This window comes from Perissodus microlepis, chromosome 17, assembly GCF_051167445.1.
Source record: "Perissodus microlepis isolate ML-2025 ecotype Zambia chromosome 17, ASM5116744v1, whole genome shotgun sequence".
NCBI lineage: Eukaryota > Metazoa > Chordata > Actinopteri > Cichliformes > Cichlidae > Perissodus > Perissodus microlepis.
In genome coordinates this window covers 34,378,382-34,388,153 of record NC_140477.1, presented here as the reverse complement: position 1 = coordinate 34,388,153, position 9,772 = coordinate 34,378,382, and the positions used below count along the sequence as shown (strand labels likewise).

Sequence of the window (9,772 nt, the reverse complement as noted above, 5' to 3'; positions counted from 1 at the left end):
TGGGGAAATAGGTTTTGCAGCTGTTTGAGCTAAGATTTTCAAGTTATTCACAAAGTGAAAACCTATACTTTGTGTCGGGCAAGAACTCCATTCAAATGCATGTAATAGCGAGAAACGCACTGTCTTAGCGAAATAAAGCATTTTTGTACAACTTCATATAAATAGCTGTAACTTTTGATAGAAGACTCAGACACACATATTTCTGGCTTTATCTTATAGAATTCAGCATCTCCGTGCTGGGGAAATAGGTTTTGCAGCTGTTTGAGCTAAGATTTTCAAGTTATTCACAAAATGAAAACCTATACTTTGTGTCGGGCGAGAACTCCATTCAAATGCATGTATCAGCGAGAAACGCACTGTCTTGGCGAAATAAAGCCTTTTTGTACAACTTCATAAACATAGCTATAACTTTTGATAGAAGACTCAGATATACGTATTTATAGCTTTGCCTTATAGAATTCAGCATCTCCGTGCTGGGGAAATAGGTTTTGCAGCTGTTTGAGCTAAGATTTTCAAGTTATTCACATAATGAAAACCTATACTTTGTTTCGTGCGAGAACTCCATTCAAATGCATGTAATAGTCAGAAACGCAGTGTCTTGGCGAAATAAAGCCTTTTTGTACAACTTCAAGACGTTAGCTGTAACTTTTGATAGAAGGCTCAGACACACATATTTATGGCTTTATCTTATAGAATTCAATATCCCCGTGTTGAGCAAACAGGTTTAAAGCTATTTGAGCTAAGATCTTCCAGTTATTCACAACATGAAAACCTATACTCTGCGTCGGGCGAGAACTCCATTCAAATGCATGTAATAGTCAGAAACGCACTGTCTTGGCGAAATAAAGCGTTTTTCATCAACTTCATAGAGACAGCTGTAACTTTTGATAGAAGACTCAGACACACATATTCATGGCTTTGCCTCATAGAATTCAGCATCTCCGTGCTGGGGAAATAGGTTTTGCAGCTGTTTTAGCTAAAATTTTCAAGTTATTCACATAATGAAAACCTATACTTTGTTTCGTGCGAGAACTCCAATCAAATGCATGTAACAGTCAGAAACGCACTGGCTTGGCGAAATAAAGTGTTTTTGTACAACTTCATGAAGTTACATGTAACTTTTGATAGAAGGCTTAGACACACATATTTATGGTTTTATGTCATACAATTCAATATCCCCGTGTTGAGCGGACAGGTTTTAAAGCTTTTTGAGCTAAGATTTTCGAGTTATTCACAAGATGAAAACCTATACTTTGTTTCGTGCGAGAACTCCATTCAAATGCATGTAATAGTCAGAAACGCACTGTCTTGGCGAAATAAAGCCTTTTTGTACAACTTCAAGACGTTAGCTGTAACTTTTGATAGAAGGCTCAGACACACATATTTATGGCTTTGTCTTATAGAATTTAATATCCCCGTGTTGAGCAAACAGGTTTAAAGCTATTTGAGCTAAGATCTTCCAGTTATTCACAACATTAAAACCTATACTTTGCGTTGGGCGAGAACTTCATTCAAATGCATGTAATAGCGAGAAACGCACTAACGTGGTGAAATAAAGCGTTTTTTCATAAACTTTATAGATTTTTCCTGCCCGTGGGCGTCAAACTATAACCCCCCCCCCCCTCCTTTCTGTAACTATCAAAACTATCATAGTCTAAAACTATCATCTCATATCAAAACTATCATAATCACATTATCTGACTTTATCAGTTATAACAATGAGAAACGGTAAACAATTTGGCAAATAAATGACTTATAATTGTGCTTACCTGGTCCAGATGATCCACAGCCCCTTTGCATTTGTTATAATCCAGGATGATGTGGGGCTTTCTCTTCCCAGAGTCCTGGACTTGTAGCTCACGGTGCCTGGTGCTCAATAAGACAACATTTTTTCTTTGCTTGGGGATGTAGGAAACCACAGCCTTGTCCCCCCTGTAGCGACCTGGACGGGAGAGACGATCATCGAATCTTACTGCCCGATTAATTTGCTCAAATCTTTTTTTTTGACATGGTAGCAGGAAACAGAAGAGCCCTGTCTCCCCATCCCACAGGCTTGTTGTCGTTTCATGTTGAGACCTGTACAGGCCAGCCAGCATCACAAGCCCCATGTAAGCCTGCAACTCCTCCTCATCTATGTCCTTCCAGTCTTTTACTGACCTGTTGCCCTGCAGGTTGGTGAAATGCAGGATTAGCTGCATAATGTCCTCTGCAAAAAAAAGATGTAAAGTGCTCACAGGGCTGCTGATCCTACGAAGTGCATAATGGGTTGGTCCTGGGGTTAAAATGGGGGGAGGAAAAAATGGCAGGACCTCTTCATGTGTGGGTTGCCACATGATTTCTCCATTTTTAGATCTCCACTGGCCATCCTCCAGTCTTGTCTCTTCCTCCTGCTCTTCTTCCTCCTTCTCCTCCTCCTCCTCCTCACACGAGCTGCAAAGCTCCTCGGTGCCTGGCAAAAATTCTTCGCTGTCAGAAGTATCTCCACTGCTTGTGGTATCGTTTTCACTTTCTGAAGAGTGCAAAACTGCAGCAACAGCCTCCTCTAAACTGAGTGCACGCTTCATTGTGTCTGTGCAGAAATGACCACTCAGACCAGGCTGCAAAGTATTCTCATAGACTTCAAAGGTGCACCTGAATAAACATGCTATACCATACATCCAATAAGAGAGAGGAGGCTCACTCTTGATCAAGAAAAAACATAAACGCACGCCTTTGATCTCTCTCCCTCTCCCCCTCTCTCTCTCACACACACACACACACACACACACACACACACACACATGCACATACATATACACACAATACCATTTTATGGTGGTTAGCTGTTTTATTGTCATGCGTTTTACAAGGTAAGATAACCATGTCCTGCATTCAAAACCACTGAAAATGTCTATGGTGGTGCTGTGCCTAATATTGTGCTGGTGTATGCTGGGTAATGGCACAGCTAGCGACTGGGTGACTTTATTCACCCGCTTCGGCTGTTATCAGTCCATACAATGGGCGTTATTAGCACAAATCAGTCCCATAGATATGGACCATCTCCTGCTAGATTGTTCAGAAGGTTGTTATCATCCATCCAGATGGAGGATCACTAACAGGAGCGTGGGAAGACTCCAGAATCCACTCTGGCTGGAATCCGGTGGATACAGCAGTGTTTACAGGTAAGACCATTTAAACGGACAGCATTTATAGAATGACTATTAAAAGTCAGCGAGTGTCAATAATGTTAATGTGGTTATGTTAGTAATACACCGAGTGCTAATATAACAGTTTTAAGATGCATTTGTAGATATTATTACGTGTTTTACCGTCTTTATGGTGCTAGCTTAAAGTTACGGTGTAAACGTTAGCTTATATTGTAGTAAAGCTGTTACTGTTTAAACGATGTTAGCACAGAAATATTAGCTTCTGTCATGACTGATGAAGTTACTAGTCAATAAAGTTTCCAGTAAAGTGTTTAATCGCAGCCACAGATTGACAGCAAATATCTCGATTAGCTTCAGTGCATCTGTAATAAATATGTGCAAGTTTCAGTGCTTCGTTTAAACTGTATGATACTTATACTGACCCAGGGTCAGTGTAAAATACAATCCTAGCTGTGTGAACAAAGCCTGGCTCCTTTAATCCTGCATGAAAAACCTCAGGATGCAGGTTATTATTACTCTTTCCTGCTGGCACACCTGTCACACCTGAGAGTCAGCTAGAAACGTACAGTGACGTGGACATCATGCAAAGACTGCCAGACTCTGTAATACTGTAAATGATCAGTGACTCAAGTTAACACTAAACTTTAAACGGTACCTCTGTGTCTCTGTGTGCTGAACATTTAGGATTGAGTCGGGCTGCATCAGCTGAAGCTGTTATTTGTATATATCAGTATTTTTTTTAATTCAGGTGTGGGGAAAATACGTAAGACTGCAGTGAAGCGATGTACCAGATTAATCCCTGGCCAAAGGTATCGTACTTAAATCAGACTACTGATCCAGCCACATCAGCCTTTTGTGAGGTCTGTTTAAAGTAGACTACAAATGAACTGCAGGTTCCTGAGAGGTGGACTGTGAGCACAGAAACACATGTTCATACATACAGCTGCAGCAAACTTACATTAATTTTAAATAGATTTGTTACTCTGATGTCTGTCTCTGTGTTAGTCCTCTGACAGATTGGTGACCTGTCAAGGTGTGCTCTACCTATGACTACTGGGACAGGCTCTAGCCTCTGTAATAGAATTTTTCTGATATTTTCATTTAAAGTATTTAAGTGCTTATGCATATGCTTAGTTGTGACACTGTTATAGACTGTTCAGTGAAAGTTTCTAAAACTAGATGAACTTACTTCAGCGTCAGCAGTTTGAGAAAACAACTCCCTTTACAGGTGCTGATAAGGCCAAGGGCACAAAACAGCTTAACCATTGATCGGTTAGGTTTCATAGCGAGGCACGTGAAGTGTGGTAGGATCAGTTTGTAACTTCCTCCCTCTTCCTTGGAATGCATAAAGGAGTAGGAGCACGACTTCTGTGGCAGCGCTGACATGACTGAACTGTGATGTTTGATGTGTGTTGGCTCTCCTGTGCGCAGTAATAAATAGCTTGATCACAGCTCTTTCTGTATTGCAGACTTTATTTAAAAAATTCCACGACACCCCCCACCCTCCCACTGTGAACATGAATTGAATATTCAGAAGACATTTGTTTAAATAGTTCTAGAAATCTGAGCTGTTGGTGTGTCCTTGGATTGTGTGGTAATAATATTAGAGCTGGCAATCTTTCTTACTGAATCTCTACTATGAGTCATGTTACCTGAGATTAATTCTATGTTTACCTGTCAGCCTGGACAAATGTGCTGTGTGAAGGAAATTAAATTAAATCAGATCTGAACTGCGTACATTTAAGGAACCTGTTCATATTTAATTGAAATATGAACCAGTGTTTTTTTTTGATTGCTGATTCCAAGATAGTCTTTGTGGAAATCCTGTTTGGCTTTTTGTTATTTTAATTCTCTTTTCTGTTTTCCAGAACAGTTCTCCACAGTCACTGTCCACATGGGTCAGTGGGACCAAGAAGCACTCTGCTAATGTGTGGACTCTGACCAGCAACATCCAGCAAGACCCAGACAGCGTTTTCTATCTCCCAGCTGGAGGTTTTTGTTTGTCTGTGACTGGAGAGTCTGATTTTTGTTGAGCTTCACACTAAGTCAGTTTGCAGAGATCCCTCCCACCCTGGCTTTTATGTGCTAGATTTCTTATCTGAAACAGTAATATTTCAGTGACTGCTGCTTATACCACAGGTTAATACACTCTACTGATCCCTGATAGGAGAATCATCAATTTTGCCAACAAAGAAGCCTGGTGGATGTTTGTTTACAGTCTGATGATGGGACATCATGCTCTGCATCTTTAAAGTTTGTCTCTTGATTATTATTCATACCCAGTAATGTGAAGTATGCTTATATCTACTATAACTGAACCAACCTGGTGCTCTTCATTTATGGAGGCTGTTGAGTCTGAATGTTGGATGTTGTGTATCTCGTGTTCTCTGGGCTTTGTTGTCCTCAGTCTTTTTGCAGGATCAGAAAACAAAACCAGGAGGCGCGTAAATGTTTCTTCTCCATGATGTTTCTTCAAATCATCTTCTGGATGATGATATGACCGTGACACGGGATGCCACCTTTGGTCTTGTGATGAAGCAAAGCTCAGGAAGAAGTGTGATTAAATGGTACCCACATGTTGAGAAGGATGTACAGGGGCACCTGCAGCCAAATCCAAGCTTCAGGTTAGTTGTAGTTGCAGAACGCTATAGGACTGAGACATCTAAGGCATCAAATGTTTGATTAAACGGATGAAAAAGAGAAGTTTCTTCCCTATAATTATCACTTCTTAAAATCTGTAGCAACTTCAAGTCTGTCAGCATGCTGAGCATGCTCAGAATGTGACAATATATTTTTGTTCAATATTTAATTTCTTTCAGTTGCAATTGTTAAATGAAAAAAAAATATATTCTTATAATTTAGCAAACTAATTTATCAAAAAAATATATATACATATATCTGTATTAGTTTTAATGAATTAATTTGACACCTGTATTGAAAATACCATATTGTATTCATACAGAATCAGTATGGTATCATTGTTTGTCTGTTCACTGATTGTTGAAACTAAGAACTAGTTTGATCTGTTTAGATCTAAAGTATCCAAAGTTGAGCTCTAATGTTTCTTCACCCTTGTGTGTGTGATATGTGATTTCCTACATGCTGGCAGAGCGGCAGTTTGTGCTCACAGATGGTGACGGTGTGGAGAGACGGTGGTGTTTCCTCAGAAGAACCAGCAGAGTCACAAAGGGCACCAGTCCATCTCACCACCTTGACTTGCTGACTGATGTTCGTCTGCACTGCACAGAGGAAATCAACTGACCGAGGTTTGTCCAGTGACGTGTTATGAAATGTATATTTGTTTTATGCTTACAGATATGTTTTTCTTGACAGAGGCTCTGTGGAGGTTAGACAAAGCAGAGAAAATATGTGCTTTACATTTTACTGTGATTTATTGAGATATTTGTTGCCTGATGTTCAGCAGGAATGGAGAAATAGAATCAAAGGAAGATGTTTTTCCTGTTTTTGTAATGATGTAAGTAAATCTTCAATATTATTTATTTGCTTGGTTATATTAGGAGTGTTTCTGAGTGAGGGGGAGAGGAGTCATCATCCAGGTAAAGTGACGTAGATCAGTGGATACACTTGTCTCCCCTTTAAAGGAGACGATCCAAGTCATCCTTAAATGTTAGTGCTTTCAAATACACAAACATTTTTAAAGGACAAAAATGAACATCCAACTTTGACTGTAATACAAAATAAATCGTTGCATGTGTGTTTTCAAACTCTCAGATGGGCAGCATATCAGTCTTGGACTGTCTAACCTGCCGGAGCAGCATTGAATGATCACCACACATGAGCATGTTCCTGCAACATTCAGCATCTGATCTGTCATCTGTGTGCTTCTGCTTTTGGTAAGTAGAGTTACCCAACTCCAGTAACTCTAAACACATGCCATCCATTTCTAACGGCCTGGTTACTTCCTGTCAGTTACTTTAGAAACCATGTGGTCACCTGACCTAACACTGTTTCTTCTTCTTCCCCTTAATGTTGAAGTGTCAAATGTCAAACAGCTGGAGAGGAAACTACACCAGTGTACTGGGATGTTTCAGTAACACGTGCCAGATGCTGTTCCTTCATGGTGACATCACCAGAGACAGTCCCGCCCACCTCAGGACCCATTGATTATGATGATTATAATGATGACAGCGAGCGGAACTAAGACTGTAAAAATCCACGACCAGAATGTTTAGATGCTTTCTAATTATTAATGAATACTGAGAGCCTCTTTCTGTGTTTTGTCTGTTTTGGGTTTTTACCTCATTTGTTACTAACAAAGTTCACCAAACTCACATAGTTTACATTCTGTATGTTTCCATCAAGGTTTATTTTCTTAGAAATCATAGTTTTTCTCCTTTTCTCTTTTTCTCTTTTGTAATTGATGATAATTCAGTGAATATACTGCGCTGCTTCCTTTTATTGCGTCACACATTGCTTTAAGTTTTTCAGTGTCCAGTTATTTTTTCCTGCTGTTTGAATTCTCTGAATGTTTGACCCTGTAGACTGTTTGATGGACTGCTTGTCTTCCTGCTTGTAACCGCCGCCTGTTTTTGACTAAAGATTTGGATTTCTGACTTTAACACAGCCTCTGCGTGTCCTCCCTTTCTGTTCTCTTCCTCTGTGAATGTGTTGCATGTGTCACAGATTCATTTTATTAACAGCTTTCCCACAGTGAGTTGCATCAGCATTCATTCACAGCACATTTCAGAAGGATTCAGATTAATACAGTGATCTTATAGTCAGAATTATCCTGACAGAGTGCCACTGTAAATTATCTTTCATCAGGTAAATTTTAAAGTTCAGTATTTCAAAGCAGGAGTTATGAAGAATCGTATTGGCATTAGGACTGTAACAATATGTACTTACAAACTTAAAGTTTTTTAATTATGTTAGAATATTGGAAGACAATCAACTTTTAGTGTTTTCCGCATATTAATTATTCTGAAATAGAGATGGTGACCCTAACTGTACAGAAGCACTAAACAACTGACAATCTAACAGACATCATTGGCCTGAGCCGTCATGCACAGTGAGTCTGATCCTTTGCTGTGAGAGTATGACAAGCATGTTTCTGGTCAGTTTGGAAGAAATAATATCACAATGTTGATCTTTTTTTCAATATTCCTTCTCTTTACAACATAAACTGTGATCAAAGCTACTTATGTTCACAGCATGTAATAATACTGACAGTCCAGAGCATTGTGGTCTGTTGAGCTAGGGTTAGGGTTAGGGTTAGCAATTGAGACATATGTAATCAATATCAAACGTCTCTGACGTGGGCCACTGTCCGCAGTGTTGGGAAATCCATACCAGGCTGGAACGAGTCAAGGTAGGTGAGCATCCACGAGAAGACAGCAGATGCATCCTACTAATACTGACAGGACCAGGAGACTCCAGAAACCGAGCATCTTCTCTTCAGTGCCATCCTCTCCTGTCACCCTCTCTGCCCGCAGCTCTTTGAGTATGGGGTAGATAAGGGCGCAGAGAAACCCTTATTACTAATTTGTATTATAATTCAATTTTCATGAACTATTCATATTCAGTATCGGTCCTTTTATATTATAACCACGTATCCACCCAGACTCATGGTGGGGCAGGGCTCTGTCCTGGGATGCTTGAGTACAAGGTAATGTACACCTGGCCAGGTATCCAGTCTGTCAGAATTGTTTTCAATATTTGGTTCAAAAAGTGACAACAAAAATCCAACTAGGATTCTTGCATATGATGAATGAAGTCTGTCTTTGACTGTATTGTCCAGCTGATCCATCAAACCCCCAGCAGGTGAACCTTATTCATGACATAACACCGCAACAATGTAAAAAATTAAACAGCAACAGTCTAAATGTAAAGTGCATTCTAAAGTCCTCTTCAATAAATTGTATGCAAAGAGTCATTCAGGTCACTACAGAACCCAGAGTCTTCATCATTAAATCTCTGGTTGCTTCATTTTTCTATCCTATATCAGATACTTTAAAGGTTAGGTTAGGTAAAGTTGCATTCTCATGGTGAGGCAAAGTGCTTTATGTGTGTGTGTGCGTGTCATGAACGGCTATAAAAGGCCTATAATTAAAGAACAAAGCGGGGTTTGAGTTCGAGTTACGGCAGACTGTCACTACTTGTAAATGGAACGCAGCCTTCCTACGGTGGACAGCTAATAACAGGAATCGGACGCGGTCCACCCAAGTCCACAGCAACCACCATAGCAACCGCCTAGCATGACCTTAAAAACATATTCTGTCTTCATAACTATCAAAAACGTGAAATGATTTGTAAAGTGTGAAAGTGTTACAGCTGCAGAGAGCTATGGCGGTATCTTTGGAAGCTGTTTACATAGCTAATAATATACGATGTAACTATGGAGACAGTCAGTCACGTGAGCTAGCGGTGCATGTTTACTACAGTAAATAAGGTGATTGCGTGCACAGCGTCCACACGCTGCAGAGGGTAAAGACATTACTTCAATATCGTTTTATATTGATATATATTTGCCTTCTGTTGACCATCACCTCAGGTTCACCATTACAGTTTCAGCCTACAGATGCACACTGTCTAAATATGAACACATTCAAAAACTCATGTCTCAGAAATAAGCACAGCTGTTCATGTTTGTCATTAGAGTTTTATTT

At 39.8% G+C, this 9,772-nt stretch overlaps 1 long non-coding RNA gene across 5 annotated transcripts; it reads left to right on the top strand.

The window, feature by feature from the left end:
- Window positions 1–1,935: 1,935 nt before the first annotated feature.
- LOC146369982 (uncharacterized) lies at window positions 1,936–7,952 on the top strand. 5 transcript variants are annotated; one of them, XR_014797448.1, is made up of 7 exons: window positions 1,936–2,108; window positions 3,081–3,161; window positions 5,015–5,770; window positions 6,256–6,412; window positions 6,665–6,773; window positions 6,879–7,000; window positions 7,143–7,952. It is a non-coding gene; the product is annotated as an uncharacterized LOC146369982 (long non-coding RNA). The 5 variants fall into 5 exon arrangements; XR_014797449.1 differs by lacking the exon at window positions 1,936–2,108 and adding an exon at window positions 2,268–2,604 and having other exon boundaries at window positions 7,143–7,951; XR_014797450.1 differs by lacking the exon at window positions 1,936–2,108 and adding an exon at window positions 2,758–2,849 and having other exon boundaries at window positions 7,143–7,951.
- The last annotated feature ends 1,820 nt before the right edge of the window (window positions 7,953–9,772 follow it).